This window comes from Nycticebus coucang, chromosome 2, assembly GCF_027406575.1.
Source record: "Nycticebus coucang isolate mNycCou1 chromosome 2, mNycCou1.pri, whole genome shotgun sequence".
NCBI lineage: Eukaryota > Metazoa > Chordata > Mammalia > Primates > Lorisidae > Nycticebus > Nycticebus coucang.
In genome coordinates this window covers 109,750,916-109,769,222 of record NC_069781.1, presented here as the reverse complement: position 1 = coordinate 109,769,222, position 18,307 = coordinate 109,750,916, and positions in this window count along the sequence as shown.

Below are 18,307 nucleotides of genomic sequence, written 5' to 3'. Positions count from 1 at the left end.
ATAATGTGATTTTTGGTCTTCTGGGTATATGCCTAGAAGAGGAATTATAGGATGGAATGGCACATCTATTTTTAATCTCTAAGTGTTCCCCAAACATCTTTCCAAAAGGAATGTATTAATTTGCATTCCCACCAGCAGTGTAGAAGTGTTCCCTTTTCTCCACATCCACGCCAACATCTCTGGTCTTGGGACTTTGTGATATAGGCTAATCTTACTGGAGTTAGATGATATCTCAAAGTAGTTTTGATTTGCATTTCTCTGATGATTAAAGATGATGAGCATTTTTTCATATGTCTGTAGGCCATGTGCCTGTCTTCTTCAGAGAACTTTCTCTTCAAGTCCCTTTCCCAGCCTGCGATGGGATCACTTGTTCTTTTCATACTTATACATTTGAGTTCTCTGTGGATTCTGGTTATTAAACCTTTGTCGAAGACATAACCTGCAAATATCTTCTCCCATTCTGAGGGCTGTTTGCTTGCTTTATGTACTGTGTTCTTGGCATGCAGAAAATTTTTAGTTTGATCAGGTCCCAGTAGTGTATTTTTATAAGCTGCTTCAATTGCCCAGGGGGTCCTCCTCATAAAATACTCGCCCAGACCGATTTCTTCAAGGGTTTTCCCTGCACTCTCTTCTAGTATTTTTATAGTTTCATGTCTTAAGTTTAAACCTTATCTTAACTAAGGTGAAAGGTGTGGGTCCAGTTTCAATCTTCTACAGGTTGCCAGCCAGTTCACCCAGCATCATTTGTTAAATAGGGAATCTTTTCCCCACTGAATGTTTTTAATTGGCTTGTCAAAGATCAAATAATGGTAAGTAGCTGGATTCATCTCTTGGTTCTCTATTCTCTTCCAGACATCTACTTCTCTGTTTTTGTGCCAGTACCATGCTGTTTTGATCACTATCGATCTGTACTATAGTCTGAGGTGTGGTAGAGTGATTCCTCATGCTTTGTATTTATTTCTGAGTAATGTCTTGGCTATTCGAGTTTTTTTTCTGATTCCATGTAAAACAAAGTATTGTTTTTTCAAGATCTTTAAAGTATGACAGTGGAGCTTTAATAGGGATTGCATTAAAATTATATATTGCTTTGGGTAGTATGGACATTTTAACAATGTTGATTCTTCCTAGCCATGAGCATGGTATGTTTTTCCATTTGTTAACATTTTCAGCTATTTCTTTTCTTAGAGTTTCATAGTTTTCTTTATAGAGAGCTTTCACGTCCTTTATTAGATAAATTCCCAAATATTTCATCTTCTTTGGCACTACTGTGAATGGAATAGAGTCCTTAACTGTTTTTTCAACTTGACTATTGTTGGTATATATAAAGGCTACCAATTTATGAATATTGATTTTGTAACCTGAGACGCTGCTGTATTCCTTGATCACTTCTAAGAGTTTTGTAGTAGAGTCCCTAGTGTTTTCCAGATATATTATCATATCATCTGCAAAGAGCGAAAGTTTGATCTCTTCTGACCCTATATGGATACCCTTGATCGCCTTTTCTTCCCTAATTGCAATGGCTAAAACTTCCATTACAATGTTAAAGAGCAGTGGAGACAATGGGCAGCCTTGCCTGGTTCCTGATCTGAGTGGAAATGATTTCAATTTAACTCCATTCAATATGATATTGGCTGTGGGTTTGCTGTAGATGGCCTCTATCTGTTTAAAAAATGTTCCTTCTATACCAATTTTCTTAAGTGTTCTGATCATGAAGGGATGCTGGATATTATCAAAAGCTTTTTCTGCATCAGTTGAGAGAATCATATGGTCTTTGTTTTTTAATTCGTTTATGTGCTGAATTATACTTATAGATTCATGGATATTGAACCAACCTTGAGACCCTGGGATAAAACCAACTTGGTCATGATGTGTAATTTGTTTGATGTGTTGCTGGATTCTGTTTGTTAGGATCTTGTTGAATAGTTTTGCATCTATATTCATTAGTGATATTGGTCTATAATTTTCTTTTCTTGTTGGGTCTTTTCCTGGTTTGGGGATCAGGGTGATGTTTGCTTCATAGAACGTGTTGGGTAGTCTTCCTTCTTTTTCTACCTTTTGAAACAGGTTGAGTAATATAGGTACTAATTCCTCTTTAAAGGTTTGGTAGAATTCTGACATGAAACCATCTGTTCCCGGGCTTTTCTTTTTAGGGAGGTTTTGTATGGTTGATGCTATTTCAGAACTTGATATTGGCCTGTTCAATATTTCTTCTTGATTCTGGCTAAGTCTTGGAAGGTGACGTGCTTCCAAGTATGGGTCAATTTCCTTCAGATTTTCATATTTCTGAGAATAAAGTTTCTTGTAATATTCATTAAGGATTTTTTGAATTTCTGAGGAGTCCATTGTTATTTCATCTTTGTCATTCTGCTGGATGACATTAGAGATTTTACTCTTTTTATCCTGGTTAGGTTGGCCAAACATTTATCTATTTTATTGACCTTTTAAAAAAACCAACTTTTGGATTTATTGATGTGTTGTATAATTCTTTTGTTTTCAATTTCATTTAATTTTGCTCTTGTTTTGGTTATTTCTTTTCTTCTACTGGGTTTGGGGTTGGAATGTTCTACCTTTTCCAGTTGCTTGAGATGTCCCATTAAGTTGTTAACTTCCTCTCTTTCCGTTCTTTTGAGGAAGGCTTGCAGTGCTATAAATTTCCCTCTTAGGACTGCCTTTGCGGTATCCCAGAGGTTTTGATAATTCATGTCTTCATTTTCATTTTGTTACAAAACTTTGGCAATTTCCTTCTTAATGTCATCTCTGACCCAGCTATCATTCAGCATAAGGTTATTTAGCTTCCATATTTTTGTATGAGTATGCAGATTCCTGTTGTTACTCACCTCAACTTTTATTCCATGATGGTCCGAGAAGATGCAAGGAATAATTCCTATTCCTTTAAATTTACTGAGGTTAGACTTGTGACCTAAGAAGTGATAGATTTTGGAGTATGTTCCATGGGCTGATGAGAAGTATGTGTATTCAGTTTTGGGGGGGATGAAATGTTCTGTAGATGTCTACGGTATCCAAATGTTGGATGGTTAGGTTTAAATCTAAAATTTCTTTATTCAGCTTCTTATTAGAGGATCGATCCAACACAGCTATTATGGAGCTAGAGGAAATCAAGTTACTCATGTCTGTTAGAGTTTCTCTTATAAATTGTGGTGCATTCTGGTTGGGTGCATAGATATTAATAATTGAAATCTCATCATATTGAGTATTACTTTTAACAAATATGAAGTGACCATTCTTATCCTTCCTTACTTTTGTTGGTTTAAAGCCTATTGTATCTGCAAGTAAAATTGCAACACCTGCTTTTTTCATTCGCCTGAAATATGTATGACCATCCTTTCACCCTGAGTCTTATTTGTCTTTTAAGGTAAGGTGGGACTCTTGTATGCAACAAATATCTGGCCTGAGTTGTTGTATCCAGTCAGCTAACCTGTGCCTCCTTAGAGGACAGTTTAAGCCATTCACATTAATGGAGAATATTGATAAGTCTGGTAAAATTTTGGGTATTGAGTTTTTTAAAGTCCAGTGGACATTTTTAATCCTTTCACCACTGTGGAAGTTGGAGTTTTATCCAAAGTTTCTGAGTGAGTTTACTTTTGTGGTATAGGATTGGGCTGGTCATTATGGAGGATAGGTCTGAGAATATCCTGAAGAGATGGTTTGGTTATGGCAAATTTCTTCAACATACGAATGTCATTAAAATATTTAATTTCTCCATCATAAATGAAACTCAGTTTAGCTGGTTACAGGATCCGGGGTTGAAAGTTATTTTGCTTTAGGAGATTAAAAGTCGATGACCACCCTCTTCTGGCTTGAAAAGTTTCAGCAGAGAGATCTGCAGTCATTCTAATATTTTTCCCTTTGTAGGTAATGGATTTTTTACATCTGGCTGCTTTCAGAATTTTCTCCTGCATAACTTTAGTGAAGTTAATTATGAAATGCCTGGGGGATGTCTTATTTGGATTGAATCATGCTGGGGTTCTGAAGCTGTTTGCTATCTGAATTTCAGAATCTCTTGGCATGTCTGGAAAATTCTCTTTCATAATTTCATGGAGAAGGGCCTCTGTACCTTGCGAGGCCACTTCATTGCTTTCAGGGATTCCAATGAGGCACATATTAGACTTCTTCAAATTATCCCAGAGCTCTCTGAGAGAATGATCCATTTTTGCTCTCCATTTCTCTTCCTCTTTGAGAGTTTGGGAGCATTCAAACTCTTTTTCTTCCGTGTCAGAAATCCTTTCTTCTGCTTGCTCCACTCTGTAACTGGGGGATTCTACTCTATTTTTCAAATCTTTGAGGGCTGCAAATTCTTGCTTCACTGCATCAAAATCTTTGGTGGTTTTGTCTTTAAATTCGTTAAATTCTTGAGACAACTTTTGAATTTCTCCTCAAATTTCTAATTCCAACTTTTGAATTGCTGCTGAAATTTCTAATTCCAAATGTTCCTCCATTCTATTAATCTTGTTTGCAATCCAAATTCTGAATTCGATTTCTGACATCTCGGCCAGCTGTTTGTGAAAGGGATCTTCAGTTACATCTGCCATATCTTTCCTTGGGGGGGGCGTTGATCTATTCTCGTTATTCATATTACCAGAGTTTTTCCACTGATTCTGCCCCATGATTGTTTTACACCATTTGGTTTTTACCCTGGAGCTTTGTTGAGTACCCATATAGTGCTATGGCCTGAGAAACTGGGCCCCTGTTTGGTGTGGTGGGGCTAAGTGGTTCTGTCTTGTTTTCAGCTGGTTTCTGTTCGACACAAGTGAAACAGTTACTCTTGGTTGAAGTCTCAGCTGTGGAGAAATACCAGCAATTATGTCACCACCACCACCACCCGCAGGCAACAATTTGAAAAGGAAAATCAAACCTTCCTACAACTATACACCCAGGGCACCACCTGAATAGGCCTTGTGGATTGGCTCAGTACAAAATGTCTAAATCAATTGTCTCAGTCAGCACTTGTCTCAGGTAGGAGAGTTTAGAAGGTCTCTGGCAACTGGATCACAGGGGTCTGGTGACTACTCTGATATGGCTTGCTTCAGTGCTGCGTGGAGTCAGGAGGTGCCACCCAGCAAATAGATCAGTCTGGGATGGTTGATGCCTCCTTCCCTGCCTTGCACCTCTGTCACACCCAGTCACTGATAGCCCCGCATTTGGCTGACCCAGTTGCCTGTAGTGAACAGATACTCCAGGGGTTTGCACCTGCCTTAATCACAAGGAAATCCATTTCTGCTCAGCCAGGCCACTGCGCTCTGCCTCTATCTAGCAGGGGGAGGTGAGGCCTGACAACTTCGAGCACTCGATGGAGACTGGAGGGTGTTCACTCAGTTCCAGCCCCACCTTGATTGATGTTACTGACAGAACAGAACAGAACAACTTTGTGGGAATTTGTTTCTGTCCCTGCTAAATTCCCCTGCAGAAGAGAAGCTGTTTTGAGTTCCCAGAGCCTGTGCCTCAGGCCCTGTCTTTGCTCCTGCAGGTTTGTATTTGGTTAGCTGTCAGTTCTAGCCTCCTGTCTTTTTTTTTCTGTAGGCTGACGATCCCCCGAGGGCCGGGTGCATCTTAGGCTCAGTTAAGCAGTCCTCTGGGTCAGCCCTGCCCTGGGAATTTCCTGACTCTGCACGTGCATTTTCTAGTCCCCTCACTCCACCCAGGCCAGTACCACCTCAGACAAACCCTTTACCCACAGGGCCTGTGTTTCCGTCCCAGATCTGTTCCACGGTGGTTGCCACATAAGATGCCCAACCTCCATTTGTTGCCCAGGGAGACAGGTTGTGTGGCTTCAGAATATCTGGGAGTGAGCCCTATTGTTGCTAGAAGATGGCTGCTGCTCTGCACCTTCGGGCACTGCTGCTCCGGTGTGGTTCCCTCTCAACCAACCATCCTCTCCTCACTCCCATGCCCCAGAGTCAGCACTGACCAGCTGCAGTTTAGGCACTGTCCACACCCCTTGAGAAATCACCCAAGAATCTGGACTTCTGAGGGACAGGCCTCCAGACCTCAGAGTGAGAGTGGAGGGGAATGCTGGGAGCTCAGAGTTGTAGGTAGAGAATATATACAGTTTTATACCTGTCAGGAGAATGCCATGGTACCCTAATAGGGGAGGTAGGTCCAGTTTTTAGAGGGTCTCTCCTGTAGAGTGTAGTGGGAGGACCTTTGAACTCTGCTCGTTTGTTTGTGGGGCACTCTGAGCCATTCTCATGGTGGAGGGGACTCCCATCCTCTTGGTGATGGATTTTGTACCTTTTCTTTGTATCCTTGGAGGTTGCAGCTCACCTCAGTGGTGTTGATGTGCGTTCTTCAACCTTCTCTCTTGGTGCAGCCCAAATCCACCAGGTTACTTGTTAAATTTCTGTCCTTTAACTCTCCTTCTGGACAGGAGCCTGTGTGGAAAGCTGGCTTCAGTTTGAGAAAATAAATTCTTTGTAAACTACCAAAGCACATTTCAAAGATACCATTATTTTAATTTACTATGAAACCTGGATCAACCTCCTCTGAGGAACCTCTAGCTGTCCCCTTATATTAATGTCCAGTTTAAGCAGGAAGTAGTTTGGAGCAGTCAGTGTCCCTTTTCCCAATGGCAATTAGAGCTTCTGTTCAGAAAGGAAGGATTGATATGGGGTTCCACCACTAAGGGGGGCTCCATTCTCTAGGCCCAGTTGAGCTCAGCACACACCCTCTGGGTTCTTAACAAAGTAATGAACAAAGCAGTTAATTTTTGTGGTTGTTAGCATGCATCACTAATTCCACTTCTCCATCAGAAAACTGTCATCAGCAGCCAAAGATTTGGTGACACAACAAGGTAAAACAGCAGACTTTTTGCTTCTGACAATAATTGCACTGGCATCAGCAAATAAGTAAGAGAATTTTACTTATTTACTGCTCCTCCAGACTTCGGCTTGGAAAGGGCATGAGCTCATTGACACTACCATTTCCCCACATGACGTTAAAAACCTCGGGCATTGGTTAATACTTCCTATAGAAGGGTCATTGAGACAATGGGTCAGCCCAAGACAAACAGGTGACAACATATGTAAGATCAGTATTATTACTGCCATGATGAACCATGTCAGTATTGTTTGGCAGGGAGGAAGTAATTTGCCTAAAAGAGTGCAATCTGTCACAAAAATTGAAATTCTGAACACTTTTGACAGTATGGCTAACCTCTTCTCTTTTTTATTCTCTCTCTCTCTCTCTCTCTGTCTCTCTCTCTCAGCTCTAACAGAGTAGTGAACAAAGCAGTCAATGTTTGTGGTAGTTAGCATGCGTCACTAATTCCACTTCTCCATCAGAAAACTGATAATGTGTGCCAACTAAATAATCAATATGGATGCCCTTTAACTGCACACTAATCACCAAAAGAATGATCCAGTAGATCCCCACAGGCCACACTGAGGTCTCTAGATTCCTTTGCTCCTTGACCATCTTCTGTAGAATCCAGCTGTTTGCTTTCGATGCTGACCAGCTTTCACCCTAGAGAGGTACCATCTCAGAAGCTGGGTATGTGGGCCCCACCAAAGCACCTTGTGTGGCTCTCCTTTTCTGCAGAGAGTGACTGCTGAGCGTCCAGCCTCAGCCATTGTGCTCACAGTCCTAAACCCAACTCCTTGTCACCTCCAGCCCCTACAAACTGTGACTTAAACAATGTTGGGAAGAAAAAATGAGAGGAAGGCAGATGATGGGGATTGTATAGTTCAGGTTCAAAATTCTTTTGCAAACAGTAATAGAGCAATAAGTTAGACCTGTCTGCATTTTGCTCCCAGGTGTATATCAGCTTGTCTTTATTTCACTGTGGCAGGATTATGTTGAGAAGGAGAGCTTCAGAATGTGAATATTAGACATAGTCCTCCTGAATACAGCGTGGCCATAAAGTCTATGTGCAATTTAAGAGAGTAACTATAGTTACTATTATATATATAGTTACTTTTATTTTATGGCCACCCTGTATATTGAATAAATATAGTGATTCTGCAGAAGTCTTACTTTTATGTGATCTACTTGTAAGTGAGAAAATATTTCAAGCACACTGAACTATGATGAACCCATGTGCTCAAAATCCAAATTCATAAATTTTGTCATATTTGCCTTGAATCTTTCACAGTTGAAGTCTCATTTGTGCTCAGACTCATTCATCTGCCTTAATCTCCTTTGTTCTTCCCACAGTATATCAGATAAGGATGTGGCCCTCTTCTTTCTAGTTGGAACTTCCTATACCTGTAACTTCAGGATTTTTCCACCCAGCTTATCTCTTAATATATTCAGTAAATTTCAGCAATCCTTTCTTTTCCCAAAAATAGCTACCTCCAGACCTATTATCTGGATGTGAAGTCAAATCATCATCATTATATCACCATCACCATCATCATCACAACCATCATCACCATTACCATCAAACTATCACCATCACCATCACTATCATCACCATCATTATGACTGCCATCACCATCACCATCATCACCATCACCATCACAACCATCATTATCAGGACTACCATCTCCATCATCACCATCATAATCATGACTACCATCACATCATCACCATCATCACCATTACTATCACCAACATAACCATCACCACTACCATCATGATCATCACCAGCATCACCACTACTACCACATCATCATCATCACCATCATTATCACAATAACATCACCATCATCACCATCATCATAACTGCCAACACCATCATCACCGTCACTACCACCATCATCAGCACCATCATTATCAGGACTACCATCTCCATCATCACTATCATCACCATTAAATCACCATCATCACCATCATTATCACAACTCCCATCACCATCATCACCACCATCATCATACTACCACCATCACCATCATCATCACCATCATCATTACAACTACCATCACCATCATCACCATCACCACCATCATAGTTACCGCTATCATCACCATCATCACAATCATCACCTACAATCTCAACTGAGACATATTCTAGCTGCTCTCTGCCTTTCTCCAACACACTGAAACCCATTGTTCTGAAAGTTAGGAAGCTTCAAGGCAAACACATTTACAAGACAGGTTTGAAAATCTTTTTAAAAATATTACCCCTGTGGGGAGGAGACAAGATGGCTGACTGAAGCCAGCTTTCCACAGAGGCTCCCGTTCAGAAGGAGAGTTAAAGGACAAAAATTCAGCAAGTAACCTGGTGGATTTGAGCTGCACTAAGAGAGAAGGTTGTAGAACACACGTCAACCCCGCTGAGGCAAGCTGTGACCACAAGGATACAAACAAAAGGTACAAAATCCATCACCAAGCGGATGCGAGTCCCCTCCCCCTGAGAATGGCTCAGAGTGCCCCACAAACAACCAGGCAGAGTTCAAAGGTCCTCCCACTACACTGCATGGGAGAGACCCTCTAAAAACTGGACCTACCTCCCCTACTGGGGTGCCACGGCGTCCTCCTGCCAGGCATAAAACTGTATAAACTGTATATGGTCTCTACCTGGAATTCTGAGCTCCCAGCGCTCTCCTTCGCTCACACTGGGGTCTGGAGGCCAGTCCCGGTCGGTTGGCGGAGAGGGGACTGCACCAGAGTGGCAGTTCCCTGAGGCACAGTGTGACAGCCGTCTTTTGGTGATAATACAACCAGGCATAAAACTGTGTAGAGCTGTGTGTGTTCTCTGCCCGAAACCCCAGGCTTCCAGCGCTCCTCTCTGCTCTTGCTCCAAGGTCTTGAGGCCTGTCCCCCAGGGGTCCAGACTCTTGGGCGATTGCTCGAGGGGTATAGACAGTGCTGGGCTGTAGCCTGTCGGTGCAGACTCTGGGGTACGGAGCGGAGAGAGGATGATTGGCTGGAGGGGAGCTACACCAGAGCAATGGTTGCCTGAGCCATAGGGCAGCAGCCCTCTTTTGCTAGCAATACGGCTCACTACAGAATATTCTGAAGCCACACCCCCTGTCTCCCTGGGCAACCAGAGACTCTGAGTTTGCTTGAGGCAACATAAACTTGCAAACCAGGGAAACTCCCAGGGCGGGGCTGACCCAGAGGTCTGCTTTACTAAACCTAAGACGCACCTGGCCCTCAGGGGATCATCAGCCTATAGACAATACAAGAGCAAAGACAAGCTGATTTGGAACTCAATTCAGCTTCTCTTCTGCAGGGGAAACACAGAGTTGTTCTGTTCTGTTCTGTCAGTAACATTAATCAGGGGTGAGACTGGACCTGAGTGAAAACCCCTCAACCTTCATCTAGCACCCGAGGTTGTCAGGCCTCACCTTCTCCTGCTAGAGAGAGGCAGAGCGCAGCGGCCTGGCAGACTTCCTTGTGATTCAGGCAGGTACAAACTCCTGGAGTACCGATTCACTACAGGCAACTAGATCAGCCAACTGCAGGGCTATCAGTGACTGGGTGTGAAGTGGTGCAAGGTGGGGAAGGAGGCAGCAACCTTCCCAGACTGATTTATAGGCTGGGTGGCTTCTCCTGACTGCACGCAGCACTGGAGCAAGCCACACCAAAGTAGTCACCAGACCCCTGGGATCCAGTTCCCAGAGACCTCTTAAACTCTCTCACCCGAGACAGGTGCAAACTGAGACAATTGATTTGGACATTTATGAACTGAACCAATCACCTGAGGACAAATCAGGTGGTGCACTAGGTGCCCTGTGGTAGGAAGGTTTGATTTTTCTTTTCCAATTGTTTGCCGGTGGGGGGCGGGGTGACTTAATTGCTATATTTCTCCACAACTGAGACTTCAATCCAAAGTATCTGTTTCACTAGGGTGGAATAGAAACCAGCTGAAAACAAGGCAGAACAATTTAGCCCCACCACACCAGACAGGGCCCCAGTTTCTCAGGCCACAACACTGTACGGGCCCTCGACAAAGCCCCAGGGGGAAAAATCAGAGGGAGTAAAACAACCATGGGGTGGAATCAGCAGAAAAACTCTGGTAACATGAATAACCAGAATAGATCAACACCCCCAAGGAAAGATATGGCAGATGCAATTGAAGATCCCATTCATAAACAACTGGCTGAGATGTCAGAAATCGAATTCAGAATTTGGATTGCAGACAAGATTAACAAAGTGGAAGTAGGAATTCGAGGAGAAATTCAAAAGTTGTCTCAAGAATTTAACGAATTTAAAGACAAAACCACCAAAGACTTAGACACACTGAAGCAAGAATTTCAGCCCTCAAAGATATGAAAAATACAGAATCCCTCAGTAACAGAATGGAGCAAGCAGAAGAAAGGATTTCTGACATTGAAGATAAAGCCTTTGAACGCTCCCAAACTCTCAAAGAGGAAGAGAAATGGAGAGCAAAAACGGATCACTCACTCGGAGAGCTCTGGGATAATTCGAAGAAGGCGAATATCCAAATCATATGAGTTCCAGAAACAGATGAAGTGGCCTCGCTGGGCACAAAGGCCCTTCTGCATGAAATTATGAAAGAGAATTTTCCAGACATGCCTAGAGATTCTGAAATTCATATAGCGGACAGCTTCAGAACCCCAGCACGACTCAACCCCAATAGGATATCCCCAAGTCATAACATAATTAACTTCACTAAAGTTAATATGAAGGAGAAAATCCTTAAAGCTGCCAGGAGAAAGAAAACCATTACCTTCAAAGGCAAGAATATTAGAATGACTGCAGATCTCTCTGCTGAAACTTTTCAAGCCAGAAGAGGGTGGTCACCGACTTTTAATCTCCTAAAGCAAAATAACTTTCAACCCTGGATCTTGTATCCAGCTAAACTGAGTTTCATTTATAATGGAGGAATTAAATAGTTTAATGACATTCATATGTTGAAGAAATTTGCCATAACCAAACCAGCTCTTCAGGATATTCTCAGACCTATCCTCCATAATGACCAACCGAATCCTATATCACAAAAGTAAACTCACTCAGAAACTTCAGATCAAACTCCAATTTCCGCACTGGCAAAAGGATTAAAAATGGCCACTGGACTTTTGAAAAACTCAATACCCAAAACTTCACCAGACTTATCAATATTCTCCATTAATGTGAATGGCTTAAACTGTCCTCTAAAGAGGCATAGGTAAGCTGACTGGATACAAAAACTCAGGCCAGATATCTGTTGCATACAAGAGTCACATCTTAACCTAAAAGACAAATACAGACTCAGGGTGAAAGGATGGTCGTCCATATTTCAGGCAAATGGTAATCAGAAAAAAGCAGGTGTTGCAATTTTATTTGCAGATACAATAGGCTTTAAACCAACAAAATTAAGGAAGGACAAGAACGGTCACTTCATATTTGTTAAGGGTAATACTCACTATGATGAGATCTCAATTATTAATATCTATGCATCCAACCAGAATGCACCTCAATTTATAAGAGAAACTGTAACAGACATGAGCAACTTGATTTCCTCCAGCTCCAAAATAGTCAGAGATTTCAACACTCCTTTGGCAGTGTTGGATCGATCCTCCAACCAGAAGCTGAGCAAAGAAATCTTAGATTTAAACCTAACCATCCAACATTTGGATTTAGCAGACATCTACAGAACATTTCATCCCAACAAAACTGAATACACATACTTCTCATCAGCCCATGGAACTTACTCCAAAATTGATCACATCTTAGGTCACAAGTCTAACCTCAGTAAATTTAAAGGAATAGAAATTATTCCATGCATCTTCTCGGACCACCATGGAATAAAACTTGAGCTGAGTAACAACAGGAATCTGCATACTCATACAAAAACATGGAAGTTAAATAACCTTATGCTGAATGATTGCTGGGTCAGAGATGAGATTAAGAAAGAAATCACCAATTTTTTGGAACAAAACAACAATGAAGACACGAACTATCAGAACCTCTGGGACACCACAAAGGCAGTTCTAAGAGGGAAATTTATAGCACTGCAAGCCTTCCTCAAGAGAACGGAAAGAGAGGAAGTTAACAACTTAATGGGACATCTCAAGCAACTGGAAAAGGAAGAATATTCGATCCTAAACCCAGTAGAAGAAAAGAAATAATCAAAATTAGGCAGAATTAAATGAAATTGAAAACAAAAGAATAATACAACAGATCAATAAATCAAAAAGCTGGTTTTCGAAAAGGTCGATAAAATAGATAAACCTTTGGCCAACCTAATCAGGAAAAAAAGAGTAAAATCTCTAATCTCATCAATCAGAAACGACAAAGACGAAATAACAACAGACTCCTCAGAAATCCAAAAAATCCTTAATGAATATTACAAGAAACTTTATTCTCAGAAATATGAAAATCTGAAGGAAATTGACCAATACTTGGAAGCACGTCACCTTCCAAGACTTAGCCAGAATCAAGTGGAAATGTTGAACAGGCCCATATCAAGTTTGGAGATAGAATCAACCATACAAAACCTCCCTAAAAAGAAAAGCCCAGGACCAGATGGCTTCACGTCTGAATTCTACCAAACCTTTAAAGAGGAATTAGTACCTATATAACTTAACCTGTTCCAAAAGGTAGAAAAAGAAGGAAGACTACCCAACACGTTCTATGAAGCAAACATCACCCTGATCCCCAAACCAGGAAAAGACCCAACAAGAAAAGAAAATTATAGACCAATATCACTAATGAATATAGATGCAAAAATATTCAACAAGATCCTAACAAACAGAATCCAGCAACATATCAAACAAATTATAGATCATGACCAAGTTGGTTTTATCCCAGGATCTCAAGGCTGGTTCAATATACGTAAATCTATAAATGTAATCCAGCACATAAACAAATTAAAAAACAAAGACGATATGATTCTCTCAATCGATGCAGAAAAAGCTTTTCATAATATCCAGCATCCCTTCATGACCAGAACACTTAAGAAAATCGGTATAGAAGGGAGATTTCTTAAACAGATAGAGACCATCTACAGCAAACCCACAGCCAATATCGTATTGAATGGAGTTAAATTGGAATCATTTCCACTCAGATCAGGAACCAGACAAGGCTGCCCATTGTCTCCATTGCTTTTTAACATTGTAATGTAAGTTTTAGCCACTGCAATTAGGGAAGAAAAGGCTATCAAGGGTATCCATATAGGTTCAGAAGAGATCAAACTTTCACTCTTCGCGGATGATATGATAGTATATCTGGAAAACACTAGGGACTCTACTACAAAACTCTTAGAAGTGATCAAGGAATACAGCAGCTTCTCAGGTTACAAAATCAACATTCATAAATCGGTAGCCTTTATATATACCAACAACAGTCAAGTTGAAAAAACAGTTAAGGACTCTATCCCATTCACAGTAGTGCCAAAGAAGATGAAATATTTGGGAATTTATCTAACAAAGGACGTGAAAGATCTCTATAAAGAGAACTATGAAACTCTAAGAAAAGAAATAGCTGAAAATGTTAACAAATGGAAAAACATACCATGCTCATGGCTGGGAAGAATCAACATTGTTAAAATGTCTATACTACCCAAAGCAATATATAATTTCAATGCAATCCCTATTAAAGCTCTACTGTCATACTTTAAAGATCTGGAAAAAACAATACTTTGTTTTATATGGAATCAGAAAAAACCTCGAATAGCCAAGACATTACTCAGAAATAAAAACAAAGCAGGAGGAATTACGCTACCAGACCTCAGACTATACTACAAATCAATAGTGATCAAAACAGCATGGTATTGGCACAAAAACAGAGAGTTAGATGTCTGGAATAGAATAGAGAATCAAGAGATGAATCCAGCTACTTACTGTTATTTGATCTTTGACAAGCCAATTAAAAACATTCAGTGGGGAAAAGATTCCCTATTTAACAAATGGTGCTAGGTGAACTGGCTGGCAACCTGTAAAAGACTGTAAGTGGACCCACACCTTTGACCATTAACTAAGATAGACTCTCACTGAATCAAAGATTTAAACTTAAGACATGAAACTATAAAAATACTAGAGGAGAGTGCAGGGAAAACCCTTGAAGAAATCGGGATGGGCGAGTATTTTATGAGGAGGACTCCCCAGGCAATTGAAGCAGCTTGAAAAATACACTACTGGGACTTGATCAAACTAAAAAGCTTCTGCACAGCCAAGAACACAGTAAGTAAAGCAAGCAAACAGCCCTCAGAATGGGAGAAGATATTTGCAGGTTATGTCTCCAACAAAGGTTTAATAACCAGAATCCACAGAGAACTCAAACGCATTAGCAAGAATAGAACAAGGGATCCTATCACAGGCTGGGCAAGGGATTTGAAGAGAAACTTCTCTGAAGAAGACAGGCGTGCGGCCTTCAGACATATGAAAAAATGCTCATCATCTTTAATCATCAGGGAAATGCAAATCAAAACTACTTTGAGATACCATCTAACTCCAGTGAGACTAACCTATATCACAAAATCCCAAGACCAGAAATGTTGGCGCGGATGTGGAGAAAAGGGAACACTTTCGCACTGCTGGTGGGAATGCAAATTAATACATTCCTTTTGGAAAGAGATATGGAGAACACTTAGAGATCTAAAAATAGATCTGCCATTCAATCCTGTAATTCCTCTACTGGGCATATACCCAGAAGACCAAAAATCACGTCATAACAAAGATATTTGTACCAGAATGTTTATTGCAGCCCAATTCATAATTGCTAAGTCATGGAAGAAGCCCAGGTGCCCATCGATCCACAAATGGATTAATAAATTGTGGTATATGTACACCATGGAATATTATGCAGCCTTAAAGAAAGATGGAGACTTTACCTCTTTCATGTTTACATGGATGGAGCTGGAACATATTCTTCTTAGTAAAGTATCTCAAGAATGGAAGAGAAAGTACCCAATGTACTCAGCCCTACTATGAGACTAATTTAGGGTTTTCACATGAAAGCTATAACCCAGTTACAACCTAAGAACAGGGGGAAGAGGGAAGGGGAGGGGAGGGAGGGGGGAGGTGGGTAGAGGGAAGGGGATTGGTGGGATTACACCAGCGGTGCATCTTACAAGGGTATATGTGAAACTTGGTAAACGGTCTGTGAAGCTAGTGAATGATGCCCCATGATCATATCAATGTACACCGCTATGATTTAATAAAAGAAAAAAATATATATATTACCCCTGTTACGAGCCTAAGAACTCCAGCTCTACAGCAGTCAGCATTCAAATCATACTCTTTATTAGCTGCTATCTAATTTACATAAGTCATCTAAGGCTCTAAAAGGGTCCCAAGGCATCTTCCTAAATGGAAAATCTAAGAGGAGAAATGCCCCTTGTTCCAGCCTATCTCCAATGGCATGCTAGAGTCAGCTCATATCAGTTGGCAAAAGCCAACTTTTAATTTGTCAGGAATTTTGAAAGCTGGTTAATACTGGGTGGAAACTTGAAATTAGCCATGAAGGAAATAGTTACACCACAGAAAACAGTAGGTGCTACAAATCAGGGCTCACATGGAGGTGCCTGTAGCTCAGTGGATAGGGCACCGGCCACATAAACCAAGGTTGGTGGGTTCAAACCTGGCCTGGACCAGCTAAAACAACAATGACAACTGCAACAGCAACAAAAAAATAGCCGGGTGTTGTGGTGGACTCCTGTAGTCCCAGCTACTTGGGAGGCTGAGGCAAGAGAATCGCTTAAGCCTGAGAGTTTGAGGTTAATATGAGCTGTGATGCCATGGCACTCTACCGAGGGTGACATAATGAGACTCTGTATATATATATCAGGGATCACCCACCCTTTCCCCCATGGATTGTTAAACATTTACCAAAAGACGTCTGCCGTCCTTTCAGAAACAGGTGTGGGGGAAAGGAACTACATCTTAATACTTAAATACAAGTTCAGAAAATAGATTTTAAGAGTCAACCAGTATCCCATAGTATTTTCCCCCAGTTTTTTGTCCCCAGGCAAACTTAATTTTTCCTTTTAACCATCATAGTGTATCTATAATTTAATTTTTTCACATCATATCATAAACATTTTCTGTGTCAGTAGACAGCTTTCTTTATCATTTTAATTCCAATTCCTATACTTGTTCATTTTTTGTGCTCATGTGCATTTAAGAGCTTGCAGCATTTTTCTTTTTTTTTTTAATTTTACAAGTGATACATAATCAATTCCTGTAACAAGATTCAAACAATCTATAAGCATACAGGCTCTCCACCATCTGGCACCACCCCTACTGTATCCACCCTGATGGCGGCCACATCCACTCAGTGGATTTTCCTCAACATCCTTTAAACTTCCTTACAGATATACCAAAACACCTGTACACTTAGCCAAAGACATTTAGGGGCAACATTTACATAAGGGGAATCATTCTACACAAATAATATTGCAAGGTATTTTCTTTGCTTATAATTGAGGGGTTTTTAACACCACTGCATTATATTCCAAGTTTGGAGGTATCAAAATTTACTTAAGCTTCTCTTTACTATGAACTTTGAGAAGTGGAATTGATATGTTCAAGGTCAGCACATTTTAAATTGCAGCCCTCTGCAAAAACAATTAGAGAAAAGAAGTGTACAGATGCCTCTTTCTCCACATATTTGCAAACCTTTCACTATAAACAAATTTTGTTTAAATTTCCCAACTGAATGAGCAAATAAATATTGGGTATATTGTGGCTTTAATTTCCATTTATGTAAATTTGATAATTTGCTAATTCAGTTTGCCCAGAAATGAAATACAGCATATTTTCACATTTATCCTTCATAGTTTTCTCTGAATATCTTTTTTTCTGTGAATATCTTATCCTTCATCTATATTTTGATTGAATTGTTTTTACCTTTTATTATTGATTTATAGGAGCACTTTTTGTTTACCAATGTTTTATCTTTTAATGTGTTGTGAATATTTTCTATCAATTACTTTTTTTCTTTTATTGTTTGGGATTCATTGAGGTTACAAAGAATTAGGTTACACTGATTGCATTAGTAGGGTAAAGTCTCTCTTATAACTATGGCCCACCTCAAAGAGGTGTGTCACACACCATGACCCCCCAACCCCCTCCCTCTGTCCCTCTCCCTGCTCCCCCATTCCCCCAACCCCCACCATGTACTAGGTCATCAATTGTCCTTATATCAGAATTGAATACATTGGATTCTTGCTTCTCCATTCTTGTGATTCTTTACTGAGAAGAATGTGTTCCAACTCAATCCAAGTTAATACAAAAGATGTAAAGTCTTCATCTTTTTAATGGCTGGATAGTATTCCATAGTATACATATACCACAGTTTGTTAATCCATTCCTGGGTTAGTGGGCATTTAGGTTGTTTTTGCATTTTGGCGATTGTAAATTGAGCTGCAATAAATAGTCTAGTGCAAATGTCCTTATGCTAAAAGGATTTTTTTTTTCTTCTGGGTAGATGCCTAGTGATAGGATTGCAGGATCAAACGGGAG